Source organism: Conger conger, chromosome 6 (genome assembly GCF_963514075.1).
Source record: "Conger conger chromosome 6, fConCon1.1, whole genome shotgun sequence".
NCBI classification, from domain to species: domain Eukaryota; kingdom Metazoa; phylum Chordata; class Actinopteri; order Anguilliformes; family Congridae; genus Conger; species Conger conger.
Window position 1 is genome coordinate 47,488,274 of NC_083765.1, and position 22,839 is coordinate 47,511,112.

General features: G+C 42.3%; 1 pseudogene; it reads left to right on the plus strand.

Moving 5' to 3' along the window:
• The first annotated feature begins 17,130 nt into the window (after nucleotides 1–17,130).
• LOC133131577 (uncharacterized) lies at nucleotides 17,131–18,318 on the plus strand (annotated as a pseudogene).
• The last annotated feature ends 4,521 nt before the right edge of the window (nucleotides 18,319–22,839 follow it).

Genomic DNA, 22,839 nt, shown 5'->3' on the forward strand with positions numbered 1-22,839 from the left:
ACAAAACAGAGGCAGAGGCAGAAGAGGACAAAGGCACATGGTTGTCTCTGAAGAAATGAGGGCCACCCTTGTGAACCATGTAATCAACCATGGTCTTACAGTGGCAGAGGCTGGACGAAAAGTGCAACATAATGTGGGCTGTTCCGCTGTGTCATCAATTTTACAAACATTCCAAAGAGAAAACAGGTGCTCATTTGTGCAATATTGTAATTCTTCATGATATTTCAGTTTGAAGTTCATAAAGAAAACATGAACTGTGAACATCATCTGTTTTTCTTTTTAAAACCATTCTTTCAACCAGCAGCAGATGGGTTCCCCTACTGAGTCAGGTTCTGCCCAAGGTTTCTTCCTGTTAGCCAGGGAATTTTTCCTTGCCACTGTTGGCCTTGGCGTACTCTTGGGGACCAGTTTCTCTGTAAAGTTGCTTTGTGACAAAGGCCCTTTGTTATAAGCACTATACAAATACAAATTATTTGATTGAAGGATAATCCAGAAGACGGTGGGCGCGATAACAAAACAGGTTGGTACACAGGTAAGTCAGACTGAAAAACTGCTGGAAGGAATGATGGAAGCACTTACAATCTGCCAATGAACAGAAGACAGAAGTAGAATTAAATAGACAGATAACAAGGTGTAATGACTAACAGGTGGGTAACACAGAATCAGGAAACAGAAACACAAAAAAATGAACAGGTGAAAGGAATAATGACAGAAACCAGAACTACGGAAAGCAAAGTGGGATAAAAAAGGTGAAAACACAGGGAACTTACAGAAAAACACAGATCCAGTGTTCATTGTCATAATGACAATATGTGTATCCGTTTTGACTGTCTTGATTTCAAACAATGATAAAGGGATTTTTAATTGTGATGACACTGACTAATTAATTGATTATTATTTAATTTTGAAACATTAGTTAAAGATTTTGAGTGAGGTATGCACTTTGGAGGTGAACCATAATGTTTTGCTGTATGGATAAAATTGGGCCAAAGTGATTGAGAAAAACAGTAATTACTTAATCAGAGTTAACATTTATGCCATCTGACATTTTAGCTACATTTAGCTCATGATAAGTGTGTGAATGACAGCCGAAGACTCTTGTCAGGGCCCTATATGAAATGCTTTACTGTGATCTAATCAACAAGTGAACAATTATCTAATTTAGTCATTTATGGAAAGAAAAACTTCAGCATATACATCAGCCCTCCATGACCGGAATTGCCCACCCCTGCTTTAGCCCATATTATGTTAATTTATTTGTTAATCAGTTTTTCCCTCTCTGAAGATATTTTGGAATATACTGTCATTACCACCAAATTATTATGAAGTCAGGTACGTCCTCTTAACCATCCTGATGGCTCTCCCATGAATCCCAGCATGCACTGAAGTGGCAATTAAAATAAAAGTATAAATAAATAAATAATGAATGCTTAAAAGTGTCACCCCATGTCTGGAGCCTTCAAAGATCCACTGTGACGTGGTCAGGGCTGAGGGGCGAGCGTCTGTCTCGGAATCACACAGAAGATTCTCAGGCTAATTGCAACGTGGTCTCTTTCATGTTAAGTGATGCGTAACTGTAGGGTGGGTTTGATAAAACCTTAAAGGAAGGGGGAGGTGCCATAATCAGGGGTGCCTGTCAATTTCATGCGCGATAGAGGGGGCTGTTATGTGACAAAATGCCCCGGGCTGATGTGAGGGCACAGAGAGTGTATGAATCACAGATCGTCCATATTCATACGGCTTTCTTTTTTTGTTTGATCACTGAAGAGCAAGCAGTTTTCAAGAAGGCACATCAGGAATTGAACATGGTTCCCTATAGAAAGTCAACTCCTATGTGGTATTTCACAAAGCAGCATTACTGAGCTTGCTGGATAACTGCACAGAGTAAACATATTTTTATTTCAGTCTATGTTCCAGATTTGGGTGTCTGGGTTTTACTTGATGCAGTAATCTTGCTTTGTGGAACAGGCCCCTGATGTTTTTTTATTATTATTATTATTATGGCGACAGATTCTGTCAGACTGAGCTATGGCATATTATTTTATTTTTAATCATTTTTAATTTACTTTGAAATTCAAAATGGACAAAACACTTTTTGGACATTCAAAGAAGTGGCTAAGTGCTTTTTATTGGAGAAGTTCTTCCCTGAATGAGGCCCAGAGATGCTATCGACACTATTAGAAAGTGTGTTCTGAAAGCCTAAAAAATGATTTGGTCTATTTCTGTCAATTTCTTTTTTTTTGTCATAATCATTGTTTTACTGTTTTACATGGAGCAAAATATTGTCTTTTTTATATTGTATGTATTTATTACATTTTTGGGCAGCGATAACTTGGAGATGATTTTGAGATGCCGATGCTGTGACACCAGAGAAACAACAAAACACTATATATAGTCTGATAAAAATATATTTACTTGGATAGATTATGTAATCAAATAATCTAATCTTTCTTGGCCACTTTCCTAGAATGTTTACTATCACATGTAATCATGGTGTGAAAATAAATTAGCTCCATTTTACTTGTTTGGCAAGAGGTTCCATGACTAGCTACTGAATACTACAACTTAATAATGCTTATTTCTGTTGTTCAAACAAATTTTCCATACATTTTTCATGCTTAACTGTTTGTTTTGCATAAGGTGGTCCGATATAATATGGAACTCCATAAATCATTTTAATCTTGTTGTATTTGGATGTATTTGGATAATTTTTTGTACAATGTAGTGGACTAGAGTTTAAATCTGTCACTTCTTTGCAAACTTCTAAATGGAATCGATTGAATTGGGCACCATAATGATGCCAAGGTTGTTTATGGCTCAGCATGAAAAAGCAGTTTGCTCCTAACATTTAAAAAAAAAGTAAAACATCTTCAAGACATATTAATCTAGACTATGCTTTGGGTAAAATAAGAGTTTTAGATTCAATTCATTTTAATGGCATTCATAACTTTTTGCAAAGCAGTTCCTGTCATGAATGAGGTCCATGTCTGCTGTGTCAATTATATAGTGTCAAAATCATGTGACACTGAAGTTAGAAGTTCATGAGGTTAAATTACTTGGTGAAGACTAAAGTCAATTAAATTTGACCTGAATAAATCCATTCTAATTTCAATTCAGGGGACGACTGAAGGTAATTAATTGGCAGCAAGTTACGGTGTGACATTCAGACTAAAATGTTAATAAGAGAACACTGTGTGCCTTGTGATTTTCTGCTTGAAACCAACTAGTAATGGGACAAAAATGTAATAATCAAGCTTTATATCTTGCTGGATACATGCTTACACGGCTATGTACAGTTAAACCAATGATGTTAATTTAAGTTTATGATAATAACACTCCCTCAGGTAAACTGGGTAGTCCAAGCTAAGAATAAAGTCATTGTATTTAATATTATATAGGAGCTTATATACATTAGCCAAGCAAATATATGACTTCAAATTTTTGACTGGTGTAATAATTATAGGCTCCTAATAAACTGAATCTGCGCGCTTCCTTATCAGACTGGCTTGCATTAATTCACTACTTGGAATGCACCTCCTGTGTAGTGGATTTCTCGTATTGATTAATGTTAACCATGCCTTCACGAGGTCATGACCGCATGCGCATGCATTGCATTAACCAGAGAAATAGACCACAGTTACACCTGCATTCTACTGCACCAAATAACAGATAGTTGACATGAATGTCCTTTATCTATACTGTAGAATCTAGAAGTTCCCAGCATGCTTTGCATTTCTCTGTGAATACAGTTCAAGATTAATGGCATGAGGCAAAACTAAAAAAGAAAATACAAACAGTGCTGCGTTGCTCGGTGGTGAAGTTTGCCGACTTTTGTGCTTACAAGAAAGGAGAGAAAGTTTCTTTGTCCCCATAACAAAAACAGGCCCATTACCCCAGAGGATGTGGTAGTGAGTCGATCACTAGGGACTGGAGCTGTTCTCTCACACGGGGAAGGTAGGTCCCCAAAGACTCTAGTCTGCAGATTTCAAGAGCAAAAAAGAACACCCAACATGCATAAAAGTAGGACATCTGTAGTGTTTTGGTGCAAAATTAAATATGTTTGTCTAATTTCTGTAAGAACTGTGTACTGCTAAAAGCATAGATTGAAAGATGGCTTAAGCAGTTTATGGTTTTGAAAAGCATTTGAGGATTTGTATAGCAAGACAACTTGATAGGTAATTACTTTTTTCAATATTTTGTATCTGTGTAAAAAGCGTATTTTTCATTATGATTTTGCACAGGCTCACCAGCACTCATAGGTTCAATAGGTTAGGTGTTACAGCATGATTAACACAGGGGATGATGGGAGATGAATGGGAGAAGTTTTCACCCAAAAGCACTCATCTGTGATTATGGCCTTCCTCATGTAACTGCTGATTTGTGGCCCAGTGTCTGTAAAAACTGACAGCTGCCACTCAACCTAGTGTAGTTTTGAAAACAATCTCTTTGCAGACACAACAGACAGTCCCAGTAATTGTAAGAAAGAGCTTATATCATGTGGCAACCTCAGGGAAACTAGGGAGAAGTGGTGCTCTACAGCAGCAAAATCTTTCATTAATTTCTCCTTAATTTGAAACCTCGGTATGTTTTAGAAACATCTGACTGGTCAGAATAATTACTTTATTTTTCGTATTTTATGTTTAATATGGCACTGTTGATAGTCTTTTTACATGTCATCTTGAGAAATAAAACACGTATCCTACTCACTCTCCGAACTGATTTGGTCAGCTTTGTTTTATTCAGCTTTCTTATGATCTTGTTTCTTTTTATGGTTTTCCTGATTTTCATGATGTAAACATCATACATCTAGAATGTTCCAGAAACTTTATTTTTGTAATGTTTCAGAGGAACTTTCTTATAACCTATGTTTCCTGTTAACTGGGACACATGGTAATTTTATCTTTGCCTTTAATTTCTTTTAAAATGTGTTTTTAAAGGTCAAAAGATTTGGCGCAGTTTGTCTACCTTGGAGCAAACATTCGTAATCTTCGAGGGGTTCATTTGTGAATGAGGTTTAGTTTTTTTTTTTCATTCTAGTCCACAGCCTACACTTCTAATTATTCACACTCACATTAAAGACAGCACCATTCGGCTGCCAGAAGCAAACCAGTTAAGTGACACACTGGATTTATAAACTTGTGCAATAGGCTGTGTATATTACACACAAAAATATCACACAATCTTGTCACTTTTCTGTGACGAATGCATTCGGGGGGGGGGGGGGGCAAGAACCTGATAGCCCGGTGCTGGGTGTGCTGCTGCTGGTGGGCATGACCAAAAAGCAGTTGTCGTCTCATCAAAAGACCAACACATGCATTCATCAGATAAGCATGATACCGATCAGAGCACTCACATTTTGTCAAGATATAAAACCATGTTTAATTGGAACTGCTTTTGTAATGCAGTGAATGCTATACAGTAGGGATATTATTAAGCAACACTAATGGGAGCACATTTGTGTTTTTGCTAAGCAGGCAAATTAAAGGGTTGGGAAGATGGTTTTCCCAAGACAACCCGATAAAGAAAAACACAACAAAGGTTCAGTCTATTAAAAGCCAATGAAGTCCATTCCCACAGCTAAAGTAAGATACCAAATACTACTAACATCAAAGCATTGCAGTATAGTTAAAAATGATGCCCCCACCCCCCTTTCTCCCTCCAATTTCCCACGGACGTGTAGATATAATCTATTCGCACTATTCCACATCATTTTTCATTTTCTCCCCATGTGTCCTTAACACTTTTCACATATATACGGGACACCAGAACTTCTATTGCTCTTCCAGACTTGGGCACATCAGCGAAATTAAATGAATTGCACATTCGTGCCCATCACCTGTGCGACCCAGCAAGCTTTATCTCTGGCTCCAGTGAGCGGGAAATGGAAAAGATTTCCTCCTGCCGGCACCAGTCGAGCTCATTTCGAGCCGTCTCAGTCGTCCAGAATAGCCTCACTTTTCCTAGAACAGATCTCTGTTTGTTTCCAATGAAGGTTCTGACCCACAGAGGCTCGCCCTGGGGGTTCATCTGCCCTCCATTTTGACCCTGAAACAACAGGGCCCACCTTCTCTGTGAGTGACACTGACAAATCTGAAGTGTGTGCACTTGCTTTATTTTATCTCTTTACTTTTCAGTCAAGCTGCACACATGCCATTTGACACATGAACTTGAGAGACTTTTAAGATGTCATTGGATTACTAACACACTTATGCTAGGGCAGAAAAGCTTAAATGGTTCAATCAATGCAGCATTTATATCAAAATGTCACTGTATGACCAGTGCTTTCCAGTGATTTATTAATTTTCACTGCTGAAATAAATAAATAAGTATATAAGTCACCTTTGCCATTTCTGCTTTAAATATCATATTTTTCAGATTCAGGCTGAATTATATGCTGTTTTGCATATACAGTATTTGCTGTCTTGCTTTGTCAGCAACTTGTGCACCTGCCTTAAAGAAAATATAAATAAATAAAAAAGGAGAATAATCTTTAAAAAAAAATGATGTTTAGCAATTGACAACCATTGGTGCATTTACGTAGAATCCATGTGACCAATGTTAATGAAAAATACAGCTAAAAAAGAGAGAGAACAGTCCTATTTCAAGCATTATTATTATTCTTTTTTCTTTTTATTTTTTTATTTTATACCATTTCAGTATGATGACCCAATCAATGTGTACTCCACAGGCAACATTTAGCAATTACATAAACAGGTTTCTTCAACAAGCCTGCTAATGATGTGCATGAAACCCACAATCAGCAATCAAAAGATACAATTAGTCAAACCTCTAAACGCAATTCAGTATCGGAGATATGAACCTACATGGAAAATGTTAATCATTTGGAAATTAATATAACAATTTCAGTCCCTATAAGATTAAAATCCTTAAAACTGTTTTGTGTTGATGTCACTCTCAGTTCTCAAATGACCCCATGTTTTGTGACTAAAGATCACATTGGTTGGTACTACTGTTGGTGATGGTAGGCGGAGATACTAGGTGGAGATAGTAGGTGAATATAGCAGGTTGCTATACTAGGTAGCGATACTAGGTGGAGGTAGTAGGTGGAGATAATAGGTGGAGATACTAAGTGGTACTAGGTGGTTCATCGTGTTGACATCAGTGGCACCAGTGAGGCATATTTGGCTATGGCATTGTCCAGCAGGGAAGTGATACAGTTGGCCAAGATGGCCGAGTCTCAGTGCTCATCAGCTCATCAGCAACCCCTGCTGGTCACACACCAACGGTGATTGGCTGCCATGCAAGGTAACAACTAGCTCGTCAGGAGCAATTGGCGGTTAGGTGTCTTGCTCAGGGACACTTTGACACACCCAGGCTGGGAACCAGCAAACTGCTCTTACCTGCTGAGCCATGGGTAAATATGCCTATAAATGAAAATGTGTAAAATCGGGTTTCTTATTTAAACAGGTTGGGAGTATGAAACAGATGCCAAGAAATAAAGCACCAAAAACAGAAGTACAAAACAACCTTTTAATTCCCTTGCCACATTTTCACATAGAAAAGCTTCTCTCCAAATGAATTACAATTAATGGATTTATTCATATATTTTGATTACCTGTCCATCAGAGACCATAATGAGTAATTTTTCTGTTTGATGAATCAGTGTTCGGGCGGCACGGATGGTGCTGTGGGTAGCACTGCCGCTTCACGGCAAGGAGGTCCCGGGTTTGAATCCCGGTCGGCCAGGGTCTCTCTGTGTGGAGTTGGCATGTTCTCCCCGAGTCTGCGTGAGTTTCCTCCGGGAACTCCGGTTTCCTCCCACAGTCCAAAGACATGCAGGTTAGGCTAATTGGAGAGTCTCATGGGTATGAGTGTGTGAGTGAATGGTGTGTGTGCCCTGCGATGGACTGGCGACCTGTCCAGGGTGTATTCCTGCCTTTCGCCCAATATATGCTGGGATAGGCTCCAGCCCCCCTGCGACCCAAATCAGTGATCATGGAACTAGAAACAGGAAACTGCAAATTTCAGGACCTTGACCTATTGATGTCCTATTCCTCTCACATAAAGACAATGTAAGAGGAAAAATGATGTTTAAGTACAATATCATGAACATCAGAAGCTGTGCATGCAAATTCATCAAATACCACATAGCAAAACAATATTTTTCATATTACGAGATTTGAAATGGGAAAGAAAACATAATAAGCAATATGAGGCAGGTATGGTAGATTAGATTGAAGTGGGTTAGACATGCCATCTGATGTTCTCTTCAGAGGATATAAGCCTCCAAAAAAATAAGATTGGAAAGAAACACTATCTGTCTTTTCCTTGATGGCTACCAAAGATAAACTCTGGGAGCTGATCCACTTTGTCTATTTTGGTAGGTCACAGACTGTAGCTTTCATCAAATAAATACATGCAGAAACAGACAATTTGCTTTGTAATCAGTTAGTCAGTTAAACGCCAAGTCAGATGAGTGAATGCATGGACTGCAGAGCAGTTTTTCTTTATAATTAAACAAACTGACATCATGTGAAAGCATTACCATTGCAATAATATATATATATTAGAAGCTAGTGCTGCTCTAACTTCCGTTTGGGGGGTGGAAAGTCCTGAAACCATTTCCTTGGTAATCACAAAACCTGTGACTCGTCACAAGCAATTCGATCCACTGGACCAAGAAGGAGATGTAAGAGAAAAGTGCTGATCTCCGTAATTAAATGACTCTGCAATGTGTGGCCCTGTACTGCACCAAAACCGCCTGCTGCAAGATAGCAAGATATCACATACAATCTTTCGGAAACAAGAATGTTTCCAGCTGTCTTAGACTGTAAGGGTCCAGCAAAAATATACTGGAATGATGAGCTCCCTAAAGCAGGATAAACCAAGCTTGTTTGTAGTGCTGTGTGCATAAGAAACTTTTTTTGGGTCTGTTTTTAATGGGGACACAGTAACTAGAGCTGAGAACATGTAATAGGCACTCATTTTGTGTGCTAGACATGGTCCTTGCACAAGCAGGCTGGACTAATTGTAGAGAGAAAAAGAACACCCCTTGGGCTGCTCGACAGTAAGGCACTGCAATAATTAAGCAAAAGCACTGGCAATCATGCATGCTGGAGATGTAGAACATATCTTGGATTTAGAAAGTTTCTAATATACAGTATGTCCTTATTTTTTTTTTTTTTAAGTGGGCAAACATTAATGTTTTATAATTTTTTTGATGTTGGTTAGAAATGATGTGGCATGGTTCCGATGTTGTCTGAAATTTTATTTGGCAACCAAGCAGTCGCAATGAGACAGTCGGCGATTGGAGGCAAAGCATCACACCAAACAGTCTCTGTGGGTTCGCAGACACAACTACCATGTCCGCAATAGATGGCCCAAAATGCCCTTTCTGATTCCTTTATTCTCAAAGCCAAGAAACAGACATGTCTATTCTATATCCGATATTTAGGCTTTGATGTCTGCCAGTGGTGCTATGTGAGTAGGGTGTGACACCACAGGTTTCTGGCTTTAGGGCATAGGGAAGCCTTTGGGGTATCTGATAGCTTACATGTTGGATCGATATTGATTCAACTCAACTTTTCATACCATCAAAATAGGGCCCGCAAAGTTACCTCTTGACAAATCAGCCAAAAGAGATTGGCCATCTAACACATCAATGGTGCAAGTTACAATTTTGAAACCAGAGCCTCCTATGGCTCCATATACAGTATTAAGATCAGTGGGGGCTGTTGGGACCTTCACAATCAGTCTTAGGAGGTATAAACCAGGAGAGTTCAACCACAAGAGTTCAAAACCTACTCAGCCAAAAATATACTTTATTTGATTCATAACACACCTGAGCAATGTTGTCATTGGAAGCATATTCATACACAGGCCAGGTCAGAAACAAACGTGCAGTAAGAGGACACATGTGGCTTTCTCTGTGCTGAGCAGTATCTGGGCTATAAATGTGCAGAGCTGGGTTTTGCTTAATTCAGATATTGTCAAGGGCACCACATTTCACATAATTTATTCATTTTTATTTTTGATATATGATTATTGCACTGCACAGTATAGTGGTATCACTGGTTCAGAAATGTTCAGATGTTCATCCAATTCAAACCTTTGTACTAAGTGATTTTCAAGTTCTGTAATTTTCATCACACTAACACGTACTTTTCCCTAAGCCAATAAGCTCCACTAGAATTAAATATAAAACAGTTCTAATATAATAATATATACTTCTCAATCAAATAGAGATTCAGCTCACTGCCTTGTCATTTGTTTTCAAGTCTAGGGCATCCATTCATCTTCTGCCTTTTTTCATTTTCAGTTCTCAAATAATTTTAGAATTTCATTACAAGAATTCTCATTCAATTGTATTTATCATTTTGTATATATATGCCTCTGCAGGATCTTCAACGAAACTCAGGCAGCTCTGGTCTCTTATGTACGCTCAACTGAGGCCAAGCTGTTATCTTACTCCACTTAGCAAGACATTCAGGCACGAATATAAAGGCAATCTCATGCTTTTTGGAAAGGGAGCCCAGGCTGGTCTCTATGGAAACTGGTTACATCCCTAATGTGAATTTAGACTGTCCTTAAAGGAGAAGTAACTGTTTATTCTCAGCAGTCCGACCCGTTTCAATGTAAAGTGGATGATAATGGGATGATGGGATTACTGACAACGACACTGAAATAATGCCATTTATCAAGATCAAGAGTGTGCAACTGGTGCATAGCAGCATGTTATACAGTGCCTTATTGGGGTACTTCAGAATTATGATTGTGTACATCCCCTTTCTTCACACATTTATCTAGATATGCTGCCATTGCATAGCACACTTTTCCATATACTGTACACAGCAGTTAATATCATAATTATATAGTGCCTAATCCTTCTTATTTCTCTGTGTTCTTCTGCCCCTTCCCCTGAGCTTGCAGATCACACCGGCTTTGTCCATCTCCTCATTCAAGCACACGCCACGGCCCAGCCTGAAGGCTTATCCTCATCACTACGGCTCTCTGAACCACATATTGCAACACATCTCTCTGCTTAGGCTGCCTGTTTTACCAGATCATTTAAGGATTTACGGCTGTCGCCTGCCCAACCCATTTTGCTCTGCTAGACCAGGCTGGCCAATGGAGAAAGGCTCCCCCTCTATAGCCAGATTCCTTCACATCACTGATTTTTTTTTTGTTACCACCATTGAGTGTGTTTCTTCCCACCAGGAAGTTTTTTTTTGGGAACTTCAATTGCTCACTTTGTGGAGGTTCAAGCTTGGCATTTTGCCCAATTTTCTTTTGTATTCACAGTGAGCATTCAAAGTGTCTTTGTGTAAAAAGTGCTATACACATAAAACTGACTTGAATGGAATTTGCATGTTTTTCCCTCTTATAAGTAGTCAAAATTATATTTCAGACATTTACTGTCGGCCCCTTAGATGCCTCTGTCCATTTACGGATGTATTTCATAGCCTGCTTATGTTACTTATAACACAGTGACCACTACATATGAAAAGAAAAATATTTTAAGAACAGTAATTTTTGCAAGAAAATAGGTGGTATAATGGTGCAGTGGTTAGTTCTCCCTGTCTACACATGATTTCCCCCAGGTACCCCAGTTTCTTCCCATGGTTCAAAAACATGTAGGCCCGATATTTGCATCCGTGTCTAACTCGGGCACATTTACAGAAACACTATTAATGTGCATTGCCCTGTCAAATAAACAAATTGCGGTTGGAAAAATCCACATGAATCACCCAATATATTGTTACATCTTGTATTTTCAGGCAGCCATAGAGTAGCCTCTTCTGTTCATCAATTTCACCTACTGCTTTGCTAGATAGATATTGGCACTGTTTACATGCATGTCTAAAGATGTCACCATATCTTAAAACAATCTTTTCAACTGTGGTGTGTTGGTAGGATTTACACTATTGCTAAAACTGTTACTCAGTGAAGTATCTGGCTGTTTTAAAGACCCGTTAATATCTGTCCTGCATTGCTTCAGAGGGTAAACATAGCCATCTCTCACTCCCTCACTCAAACTGTCTCTCCCCTTGTTATATGTGTCCTTAAACCTTTCTTTACATGTAGTATTGGAATTGCACATTTTGCAAGTTTACTGCTGGGCTGTAGTCCAACAATTCACTGCAGCAGCAAAATGTTGGAAACATTTAAAACCAGTACCAGTAACAAATGCCAGCATATTTAATTGCTTAATTTATCAGGGCAAGGGGCTAGAGGGATCATTGACTTTACTGAGACTGTACTGAACAGAACAGAAAATGCTGTTGGTAGTTTTATCCATAAAATATATAGAAATGTATAAGCTAAGCAGTAGGTACACTTTAGTGGTAGAGCATTGCTGGGCTGAAAGGCTTGTTCTTGTCACATCTTGACATGACAAAAGTAGGAACACGAATTCACTGGAAAAATGTGAGGAAAAAATGTGTCTATACCCCCCCCCCCAAAAAAAAAAAAAAAAAAAAAAAACTAAATACAATAATAATAATAAATAAATAGTAGTAATAGGCATAATAACAATTATGATAATAACAATATCAATATTACATTAATGACATTTGGCAGACTCTCTTATCCAGAGTGATGTACAGCAGGAGACAATCCTCCCCTGGTGCAATGCAGGGTTAACGGCCTTGCTCAAGGGCCCAATGGCTGTACAAATCTTATTGTGGCTACATTGGGGATAGAACCACAAACTTTGCTGGTCCCAGTCATGTATCTTAACCACTACGCTACAGGCTGTCCAATATCAATAATAATAATAATAATTATAATAAAAATAATAATAATTACTATTATTATTATTATTATAACGAGAGATGCACATTTCCTAAAGAAAATGTGGAGTGTGATTGCAGCAAATCAGTGGACTAATGCTACTACTGCTAATATTATGGTGTACCTGGTTTCTGGTAAGTGGTTGCAAAAGTGTTGCTAGGTGGTTACTAAGGTATTGCTAGGTTATTGCTAGGTGGTTGCTAGGGTGTTGCTAGCAGATGTTGTTTCTCAAACAAATGCTCATAAGTCAAAAAGTACCGCCCAAAAGTTGTTAAAGGAATACACCAACATTTTGGGAAATATACAAGAAATATCCTTCCATCTTCCTCTGGTTGAGCACAGTGATCTGTACACCTGCTCACTCACTCGGTTAATGTCAAAAAAGTATTTCGCACGTTTAGAGTTTTCTACAGGAATAGACCAACTGCATGTATAGCAATACTCAACATTATATAAATAAATTTTTATTATTATGATTGTTTTTGTTGTTAGCTCATGCATGACGATGATAATGCACTGTAATGCATTATATGGTGTTCTATTTCTTTATTAGCTTCACTTTAAGCTCTATGGGAATTGGATTTTATCCAATCTCGGGACTGAAAACGATCTACGCAACGCCATCTTGATGGCCAATCAGGGCAAAGATGCGCTTTAGCGACCGAATTTACATACGGTGGCTATATAAGCGACATCGCAGGCCGTCATTCTTTCTTCTCAAATTTTCAGCGCAAGGTTAGCAACCTAGCTGGAGACTTACGTTTCTACCACGCCGAAGTTCTTCGTCTGCGAGCAGAAACGCGCCGCTGTGAGGAAGGAGCTTTTTTTCCCGACTCAAAGGCCCTCGCTAGACGACGTCGAGCTCGAAGATTCGCCATGAAGCGGTGCCAAGGGTGCGACGCAGCCGTGGAGGGTACGGACCCTCACACTGCTTGCGTTATGTGTCTCGGCGAGACCCATGCTCTCGCGGCCTTAACTAAGGTGACCTGCACCGCCTGCGCTGCACTCGGGGCGCAGGAGCTACTGCGCCGGGCAAGCATGCACCGCGAAGACGCCAGTTGGGCTGACTTCCCGGAGCCTTTTGCCATGCACTCTCAGGAGGACAGACCGAACCCTGCGCGATGGCAGGGTTCCGTCTGACACGGCCCATCTGGAAGAGGCGCTCCTAACCCTCGCTAACAGCTCTGGGGACGAGGACGACGACCTCCTTCTCCACTCTAGTGACCAGGAGATGCTTCCAGACGACAGTTTGGAGCCTTCCGGCTCTGTCGCTATCCCAACGGCGACGGGTGAGTTGGAGCACCACCCCTCCCTGTTGAAAGACTTTCCGGTCGTGATGAAAGCGGCGGCGACCAGAGCGGAGCTCCCCTGGCCCCCTCCTCCTGCAGCGCCTGTATACCAGCTGGTGGCTCCAGTGTACAGGCGCGACACACACCGAGGCACGGTGTGCAACCGACCCCCGTCTGCCCGTCTGTACAGCACTACGTGCAGCTAACCTGGGATAAGCCTTTCTCTACGAAAGCCCCGGTAGTGTCTTTTTCGCCTTTCACGGTGGTGTCAGGCCGACAAAAGCTTCAGACGGAGGGGGTTCCGCGACTCGAAGATTCCTTGGCTACTCATCTCCTCGCCCCCACAGCAAGGTGGAGCGCAAGGAAGCCTAACCTTCCCACTCGGTCTGGGCAGATATCAGCTGCCTTGTCTGAACGTTCGTTTATCTGCGGTTCCCAAGGCGCCGATGCAACGAACAATCTTGCTATCCTAGCGATAGCACAGACGAACTTGATCGAGTCCCTTGCTTCCTCCCTCGCAGATGATGTTTCTGCCGAGTTGAGGAAGAACGCGGGCGCAATCCTGCACCTCACCCAGGGGTTGGCACAGGATTTTGGACGGATTATGGGCTGGAGTGTAGCCTCTCTCCGGCACTTATGGCTAGCGAACTCGGCACTCCCTGAAGCGGACAAGGTCCCCCTCCTCGATGCCCCAGTCTCTCTCGACGGTCTCTTCGGTCCAGCGGTGACCGAAGCGATAGCGAGGTTTAAGCGACTGGATGAGGAGAGACCCACTCTGCAGAAGCACCTGCCTCTTGCTTCAGATGCAAGACGCCAGGATCGCCGTTCGTGGTCTAAGACTCGCCGCACTCCTGTGTCGTCAGCCCGGCGTTCAATTGAGGAGCAGCCCGGTGGCCGTAGAGACGCTACCACTATTGCTAGCGGCAAGGCTTGGACGAAGCCGTTCAACCCTGCTGCACCAAGGGCTCACCCGCCTCAATCGAAAGCCCAGAAGCGTTCCTGAGTGTCATAGAGGCGATCCGGTCGAGTGGACCGGACACCCCTCCTGTATCACTGACTTTACTAGCGCCTACTCGGGAGCGAGTTTCGCCCTTACAGTCACAAAGCACACTCCCCCTATTGTTACACAAACATTTCCCTTGCCCTCTGCCTCAAAGCTGGCATCAGCGCTTGGTGATTTCTCAGTCAAAAGGGGCCTTTTTCCCCGACATTCAGGCAGTATTTGAGTCCTCGCCGGCTCAGAATCGAAGCCGGCCAGGACTCCACGTCGGCCTATCACAGATAAGCACCAGGTCGCTGGCTCGAATTCGACCCCGCCCCCACTTAAGAGCCGGGCTTCTGCAGATTCAGAAGCCCGTGGTACAGTCTGCACTGCTTTCAACCAGGTCCGCGTTCAACCTTTGTGCTTGGACTCGGAAGTGCAAGCTGACGCCATGGCTCAGTACTGTAATCAGAGCGGGCTACGCGTTACAGTTCGCTGTCCCCCCTCCTCCTTTTGTAGGAGTAAGGGAAACGAATATGCCCCTGCATCTAAACAGCGCACTTTCCCAAGAGATAGAGACTCTCTTGGCAAAAAGCGCGATCCGCCTAGTCCCCAAACACGACAAAATGCGAGGGTTTTATTCCCTTTATTTCCTCGTTCCAAAGAAAGACGGCGGTGTGAGACCAATACTGGACCTGCGAGCTCTCATTTGGTGAAACGACGTTTTCAGATGCTAACGCACAAGCGCGTAATGAGCTCAATCAGCCAAGGGGACTGGTTCACGCTCGTAGATTTAAAAGACGCTTACTTCCATGTGAACATTGTACAGCGCCATTGGCAGTACCTTCGTTTCGCTTTTCTGGGAAGAGCGTACGAATTTACCAAACTCCCATTCGGTCTGTCCCTGGCACCCCGCACCTTCGAAATGGTGGCGCGGGCTGCTATCGCCCCGTTGCGACAACAGGGCATACGTGTTTTAACGTATCTGGACGACTGGCTTGTGTTAGCCCCTTCCAGGGAGTTGGCTGCGAAACACACAGAGATGCTGATAACCCACATCGAAGGATTGGGTTTCACCATCAACCGCGACAAGAGTGTTTTCACCCCGAGCCAGTGTATTCAGTACCTAGGGCTCCGGCTGAACTCATTGTCAATGACGGCGCGTCTCTCTCAGGAGAGAATTGCTTCCCTGAGAGGCCACGCTTGCCGATTTCTCCCAGGTCGCTGCATCAGTGGAATCACGATTATGCGCCTGTTGGGTTTAATGGCGGCAGCAATCGCCGTGGTTCCGTTGGGATTGCTACGCATGAGACCGGTGCAACTCTGGCTCAAGCGAATGCATTTCGATCCAATGAGAGACCGCGCAAAGCTGTTTCGCATTCCGCAGTCGGTTGTGAGAGCACTCTCACACTGGCGAGATGGGCGAATGCTGAGTGTCGGTGTGCCAATGGGCGCTATCTCCACTCATGTCCCTGTATACACAGACGCCTCCACCAAGGGGTGGGGGGCGGTCTGCAATGGAATGATGGCGAGCGGGTTGTGGAACCCTCCTCTGCCTCATATCAATGTGCTGGAGATCACAGCAGTATGGCTTGCATTACAACGTTTCGAACCCCTTCTTCGGGGCAGACACGTTCTAATCAGAAGCGACAACAAAGCGACAGTCGCTTACGTAAACCGACAGGGCGGCACCAAATGTCCACATCTACACCGGCTGGCGGTGAGGATCTGGACTTGGGCATACCCGCGAGTTCGCTCCTTACGGGCGCTCTACGTCCCGGGGCAGCTGAACTGCGGCGCAGACCTCTTGTCTCGGGGCGGTCCCTCCCCCCTAGAGTGGTGTCTTCACCCACTCGTGGTAGCGGAGGTGTGGTCACGCTTTGGGAAAGCGAGAGTGGATTTATTCGCCTCCCGACAGAATGCGCATTGCCCATTATGGTTTGCGATGACAGCAACCGGCTCGCCCCCACTGGGAGTGGACGCGCTAGCCCATTGCTGGCCCAAGGGCCTCCTTTATGCCTTCCCTCCCTTTGGTCTGGTACCGCAGGTACTAGCCAAAGCGAGAGAGGAGAGGAAACCCCTGATTTTGATCGCGCCAGATTGGCCGCACAAACAGTGGATGGCCGATGTAGCCCTGCTGCTGACCGACGTCCCGTGGCGACTTCCCCAGCGCCGGGACCTCCTGTCTCAGGGGGCGGGGACCATTTTTCATCCCCACCCAAGCAGGCTGCGCCTCACGGCTTGGCCCCTGTTAGGAGCAGGCTCGTGAACATGGGATTGAGCGAGGCAGCTGTAAATACTATACAGCATGCTCGCGCTATCTCAACTACAATGGCTTATAAAGGCAGATGGGAGGCCTTCGAGACTTGGTGTCTCGAACGCTCTCAGGACCCCCTGGTGTGCCCTGTATCCGTAGTGCTCAACTTTGTGCAGAGCCTACTTGATAAGGAGTTATCTTTGTCCACGTTAAGGGGGTATGTCTTCGCAATTTCTGCGTGCCATACTGGCTATGGTGGCTCTACGGTGGCTGCCCACCCCCTGGTAAAGCGTTTTATCCAGGGCGTCCGGCGTCTGAAACCCGTGGCCCCACCCCGTGTTCCGCAGTGGGACTTAACGGTGGTACTAAAAGCCTTGTGCAGCCCTCCTTTCGAACCGCTGGAGAGCGTTAAGTGGAGAGCTTTGTCCCTTAAGGTAGCGCTGCTTACTGCGCTAGTTTCTGCTAAGCGAGTAAGCGATTTATGCGCCTTGTCTGTGCACCCGGACTGTCTCTCCTTTTCAGGATCTGACAGAGTCGTGCTGAGACCGAACCCTGCGTTTACCCCGAAGGTTATCACCACGTCCTTCCGCTCACGGGTATTGGACCTGGTGGCTTTCAAGCCCCCTCCTCATGACGATGAGGAGGATGCTATGCTGCATAAACTTTGCCCAGTGCGTGCTCTGTCGATATACGTACGACGTTCGCAGCCTATTCGACAAGCAGATCAGCTGTTTGTCTGTTATGGTGCTGCTGCTAAGGGGAAACCTGTTACGGCACAGAGATTTTCCCATTGGCTTACTGACGCAATCAACTGGGCGTATGAGTGTATGGGCTTGCCCCCTCTGTCGGAGGTTCGCGCCCACTCTACTCGAAGCATGGCAGCTTCTCGGGCACTTTTTAAAGGGGTCAGTGTGCAGGACATTTGTACAGCGGCGTCATAGAGTTCGCCATGCGCCTTTGTGCGTTTCTATCTGCTGGATGCATCGACACCGTCGGTGGCGCATGCAGTCCTGAGCTCAGCGTCCAATCGGACGTAGCTGCTGCTCAAACACATTATGTGCAACGCCTCTACGCGGTGGCTAGAGGCGTGCATGTTTATATTGGCCATCTCCCGGCTTGGGTATTCGGTAGCTGGTTTACACGAACCGAGCGCTGGGGATGGTTGTGGCTCCTCGGTTTATACAGTCCCCCTTTTTTTCATGCATAAAAAAGGGCTGGCTATTGAGGGGAGCCCCTCTTGATTGGCTATCACTGCCATCGCCTGTTGTTCTGCATCAGGGGGCTGATGTTGACAACAGGGCGTGGGCTATAGGGTTCCCATAGAGCTTAAAGTGAAGCTAATAAAGAAATAGAACTTCCGGGTACAGTGGTACCCATTGTTCTATGAGTTATTAGCGAGCTTTAAGCTTCACAGGCCCTGTCTCTTTCCTTCGCTGAAAATTTGTCTCGAAGAAAGAATGACGGCCTGCGATGTCTACCTTCATAAGGTGCGCTGATCACTGCTCTCAACCAGCAGAAGACAGAAGGATACAAATAACAGTTGTAATTAAAATATGCATGATACCTTGTGTAAATAAATAAGACTGCTTCACAGTTGCTGTAAGATGCATTTATTGACTTTGAAGGAGGAAGGCTACTGACTGCTATAGGCTTCAAGTCTTTATGCTAAGCTAACACGTTATTGCTAACATGGAAACCGAGCCAGTGAATGAACATCTCGTCTAAGTCTGGGTAAGTTGGAAAAAAGGTATATTTCCCAAATACGGTTGATGTATTCCTTTAACATTTTGAGAACTGCTGTATGAAACACTGAACAATTTGATGTATAATATACAATCAGTGGGCAATTTATTAGGTTGACCTGTACACCAGATTGTTAATGTAAATATAGCTGTAGCAGCCAACCATGTGGCAGTAACTAAATGCATAAAAGCATGCAGACATGGTCAAGAGGCTCAGGCTGTTGTTCAGACCACATGTCAGAATTGGGAAGAACTGATCTAAGTGACTCTGCTGACAGGAAAGTGACAGAAAATGGAACACTTTTTTCCCTGGGAAACCTTAAATATCTCAGAAATGATTGGGAATAGCGAAAAGCTGTGAACAAGCATTCCATTTGAGAACATGCCGGCTGTTTTCCAGTTGGTTTGGTGTTGATATTTCTAAAACTGTAGAATGCGATAGTCATCAAAAATCGAGCTGAATAATGATAATAAAGTTGACTTTCGAATAACAGCCGGCAGAACAACAATAATAGTTGACTTTTGACAATTTCTTCGCAAGCACACTAATAATAATGCATACAAAGCAGATACAAACACATACTAAAAGTATAAATGAAAAACTGAAACTGCACCTTTTAAAGAAGTGAGGATTTTGACTTTTTAACCTTTGTAAATGTATGTACCTAGGATAACACACAACACATCCCATCCAAGAATAGATGAGATGAAACAGAATGTTTGCCTCGAAGACATTCAAGCAGACAACATCTGAAATGTAAGGTCGGGTAGCATGCCATCAAGGGAATCGCTTCCACTCTAGCTAATACAGGGAATAAATGGTCGTAATATTGCCAGGCCACTTCATCTAATAGAAATATGATCTCCTGAAGGTCAACGACACCATGTGACAGGCACTGGTGAACTACCCAAGCGGTTGGTCATTATTGTTCTGGTACCAACACAGAAAAAAGTAGACTGAAGAATATGTGCTCTGACAGCATTGCATTTTTCCCTCTTAGACAAAGTCCTATTTTTATCTCAGAATACCTCAAATCATCCCATCATATTGCATTTTTAAAGGGATGAATGCTTATATTCTTGGTTGTGTGCTAAAAACCATGTGCACCCATCATCATGATTACTTTTTTTTTTTTACCGAAGTCAAAATACCTTAGGGTAAACCTTTTTTATTTGTACATAAATGAGATGGTCTTTTTTGGGACGATAATTTTCTTATAGATTTAGTTCTTATTGACGTCTGTGCTTCAAATAAAACAATTTGTCATTTTTTCCACAGACATTTTCTGTCTTCAAATTGAAAATCACATTTTACTTCTAATGATTTTGTTTCAGAAATTGAAAATGCCATGGAGGGTTATTATTGGGTCACAGTGTAAATTTTCCAGTATTTAATAATCCTGGTTCCCACCCCAAATTGTAATGAGTTCTGTAGTGTGTGAATCACTTCTTGTATTTCCTATTTTGACAGTATACAAAATTATATATTGGAAATGCATAACAGTGCACGGTAAATTACCAATCAACAGCACATTATATATAAATAGGAATTTCAGAGGTAGTGTATTAATTGGTTATTTAGCCATCAGCTAACACATGTAGATCTGATCTGCAAATAAACTCAGCAATATTGCAGCTCCTGTGGCAAGTCATTATTTATTTATTATTTATATTAAATCAGCCACTATGGATTTAATTATTTCTTTAATAAAACTATTATAATGTCATTTACAATAGTGCACTATTTCTATTCCAGGTCTCTTGTCTTTTGTCTATGTTTTTTCATCATGTCATGGTTTTTGTCCATAGGTTTTGCTCTTTCAAATACATTTATGTATTTTAAATCCTAGAATGGCGGCTTCAAAATGCATTTATCCTTAATTTGATTCACAGTTTGACTTACTTTCCCTTCACTATAAATTTGCATGGATAATTTGTTCTGTGAAGAAATAAAAAATAAAAAAATAAAACACTGACCTTAGTTGTCAGTCATATTTCAGGGGGGGGAAATGACTGGCCATATGTGAAGCTTCCCAATCCTCAGCAGAAGGACAATTGGGAATAAGCCACATCCTGAAGACTTAGTCTTAAATCAGGTCTTCCACTCATGAACGTTTTTCAGTCATGTTACGAAGCATGGCTTAGGCTTTGCTTAGAGGATAAAAAACCACAAATCTCCATCAGAAGACAGTTCAGTAGAGCACGAAGCTGCTCAGCACGTCTCAGGTAAAAGTAGATGATGAGGACTTGCATAAAGCAAACGCAAAGATCACTGTGCCTGCCCCTGGACCACAGACTGGACATGTCTGCAGCCAGAATAATGTCGTTCCAGACTAATTAAAGCTCCCATTTCAGGTTGGATTATTGAGTAATTTAGCTGTACAGATATAATAGGTGGGACAAAGTCTTGGGTGGAACGTGTGGTGGAGACGGGTAGCTGAGAGCAAAATTTTGACACAGGAGAGATTTTGATTGAGGCAATTCTCAGGTGCAAACACCTGGAGATGACTTTCTGGTGCATCTGATCCCGGTCACATGATGAGGGGGGCTGCAGAGACCTGGTACTAGGACACAGCACACCAGCGCTAACCTCACGTGTTCCCAACTTGTTTTCTTTTTTTTTCTTTTTTTCGCCAGAGTGCCTAAAGTGCCCAGCCGATAAAATTAATTACAGACATCTTTGCTGTGGCCACTGTATTTATTTGACACGTTGGTTTTATGAGTTATTAGAATTTCATCAAACTTTAATTTACTGCCCACCATTTTCATTTCCCAGTTCTGCAGGCGAGTACTTGAGGAGAAAGATACGATCACCATATTGTGTGTGGGCCGTTGAGCCTTTAGAAAAGTGGAACAGATTAAATGAAGGAACTGACTGGGGAAATGAAGAAAAGGTTCAGTTAAAGGGGACCATCTCAGCAGCTGCTTTGTGATGAGGGAATACAGCAGAACCAAAAATGTGTGACCATGAATCCCATTACATATATCTGATCTCTGCAATAAGTCCAGCACATTTATAATAATAATAATAATAATAATAATAATAATAATAATAGTAATAAAAGGAGATACAATGTTGGATGGTATGTATCAAAATATAACCCAAAAAAAGGTTTTTGATAAAAAATTAAATAACAATAATAAATAACAGAAAATGTAAAAATTCTTTCTCATGAATGAATCATGGAAATGTGCACAATGGGATAATAAATTCTTTTTTATAACAGAGAGTTTGAAAACATGTGCTAACATACAGTATGTAGGTGTGTTTATTATCTATTGATTTATAGTGTTCGTTTAAATCCTATATGGTAGCCCTTTCAATCAAAGTCCATGTCTCTGTGTGCATGGGGAGGGGTTCAATAAACTGAAGCCTCAGCATTTACCTTGGCTTTTACCCTGGCTTTCTTGGCATCAGCGTTACTTTTTGCCACTAGCCGTGTGTTTTATGTTCTTCATATCCATCCATTATATCCGTCCATATCAGCTTTTTCCTCAGGGGAGAAATATGCTGCCTGAGCAGCCTACGCTCCTTGCTGCGCTGCTATAGGCTAATTTTTGCATACACTGCCGCATCATGAGAGCACACACAGACCTTGGTTAACAAAGAAATCTTCACTATATCTACACTGTGATACCTGTTAAATTGTTCATTTGTAATCAAGTTTTGTGACGTCAGGTTACGTAAAGAAACCCTGGGTATGTTAAGATTCCTTCATAGTACAACCCTCTGGTGTTATGTATGTTGTTTGTACGTTCGTTTATTTGTTTTTGAACTGTTCTGGAACTTTATGCAAAACCTTCTGACTGGAAAAT